The 1614-nt window shown below is 41.7% G+C and overlaps 5 non-coding genes across 5 annotated transcripts in view; all 5 read right to left on the minus strand.

Annotated features, from left to right (window-relative positions):
* The window catches only part of trnaa-ugc (transfer RNA alanine (anticodon UGC)), a 133-nt gene extending 73 nt beyond the window's left edge, over window positions 1-60 (minus strand). Inside the window, exon 1 of the tRNA in view lies at window positions 25-60. This is a non-coding gene — a tRNA (tRNA-Ala). The remainder of the gene's footprint in view (window positions 1-24) is intronic.
* Window positions 61-202: 142 nt separating this feature from the next.
* On the minus strand, window positions 203-274 carry trnaa-ugc (transfer RNA alanine (anticodon UGC)). The gene has a single exon. It is a non-coding gene; the product is annotated as a tRNA-Ala (tRNA).
* Window positions 275-413: 139 nt separating this feature from the next.
* On the minus strand, window positions 414-485 carry trnaa-ugc (transfer RNA alanine (anticodon UGC)). Its single transcript has one exon. It is a non-coding gene; the product is annotated as a tRNA-Ala (tRNA).
* Window positions 486-627: 142 nt separating this feature from the next.
* On the minus strand, window positions 628-699 carry trnaa-ugc (transfer RNA alanine (anticodon UGC)). The gene has a single exon. It is a non-coding gene; the product is annotated as a tRNA-Ala (tRNA).
* Window positions 700-1257: 558 nt separating this feature from the next.
* On the minus strand, window positions 1258-1329 carry trnaa-ugc (transfer RNA alanine (anticodon UGC)). The gene has a single exon. It is a non-coding gene; the product is annotated as a tRNA-Ala (tRNA).
* Window positions 1330-1614: the final 285 nt, after the last annotated feature.

The raw sequence follows: 1614 nt of genomic DNA on the forward strand, positions 1-1614 counted from the left end.
GGATTGAACCCAAGACCTCATACATGCAAAGCATGCGCTCTACCACTGAGCTACATCTCCTGTTAGAAGGACCTTTTCTACCACAGAAGTACAACTAGTTTTTTCTGCATCTGTAGGTTTACCAATGGTATTAATCCCAGATGTGGTAACGCAACAGTACCAAATTGATACCGCTTTGCTGAAATTAAATTTAAACAGTCTGTGCAGATGCTGCGGATTGAACCCAAGACCTCATACATGCAAAGCATGCGCTCTACCACTGAGCTACAACCGCAGCTGTAACGACCTTTTCTACCACTGATGAACAAGTTTTTTCTGAGACTATAGGTTTACCAACACTATTAATTCCAGGTGTGGTAACGCTACAAGACCAAATTAAATCAGTTTAGCTGAAATTAAAAGTTTACAGTCTGTGGAAATGCTGGGGATTGGACCCAGGAGCGCATACATGCAAAGCATGCGCTCTACCACTGAGCTACATCCCCAGGTGGAAGGACGTCCTCTACCACTGATATACAACAAGTTCTTTCTGTTACTGTAGGCTTAACAATGCTATTAATTCCAGATGTGGTAACGCTACAAGACCAAATTAAATCCGTTTTGCTGAAATTAAAATTTTACAGTCTGTGGAGATGCTGAGGATTAAACCCAGGACCTCATACATGCAAAGCATGCGCTCTTCCACTGAGCTACATCCCCAGGTGTAAGGACTTTTTCTACCACTGACGTACAACAAGTTCTTTCTGCTACTGTAGGCTTACCAATGCTATTAATTCCAGATGTGGTAACGCTACAAGACCAAATTAAATCCGTTTTGCTGAAATTAAAATTTTACATTCTGTGGAGATTCTGGGGATTAAACTCAGGACCTCATACATGCAAAGCATTCGCTCTACCACTGAGCTACATCCCTGGTTGGAAAAACCTCTTCTACCACTGACATACAACAAGTTCTTTCTGCTACTGTAGGCTTACCAATGCTATTAATTCCAGATGTGGAAACTCAGCAGGACCAAATTGAATCCGTTTTGCTGAAATTTAAATTTTACAGTCTGTGGAATGAATCCAAGACCTCATAAATACAAAGCATTCGCTCGACCACTGAGCTACATCCGCAGCTGGAAAGACCTTTTCTACCACTGAGGAACAACAAATTTTTTCTACTACTGTAGGTGTACCAATGCTATTAATTCCACATGTGGTAACGCTAGAGGACCAAATTGAAACCGTTTGCTGAAATTAAAATTTAACAGTCTGTGGAGATGCTGTGGATTGAACCCAGGACCTCATGCATGCAAAACATGCGCTCTACCACTGAGCTACATCCCCAGTTGGAAGGACGTTTTCTACCACTGAGGTACAACAAGTTTTTTCTACTACTGTATGTGTAACAATGCTATTAATTCAGGATGTGGTAACGCTACCGGACCAAATTGAAACCGTTTTGCTGAAATTAAATTTTAACAGTCGGTGGAGATGCTGGGGATTGAACTCAGGACTTCATACATGCAAAGCATGCGCTCTACCAGTGAGCTGCATCCCCAGGTTGAAGAAGCTTTTCTACCACTGATGAACAACAAGTTCTTTCTGCTAGTGTAGGCTTAACAATGCTAT

Source organism: Sinocyclocheilus rhinocerous, unplaced genomic scaffold, assembly GCF_001515625.1.
Source record: "Sinocyclocheilus rhinocerous isolate Xijiao unplaced genomic scaffold, SAMN03320098_v1.1 scaffold14683, whole genome shotgun sequence".
Taxonomy (NCBI): Eukaryota; Metazoa; Chordata; class Actinopteri; order Cypriniformes; family Cyprinidae; genus Sinocyclocheilus; species Sinocyclocheilus rhinocerous.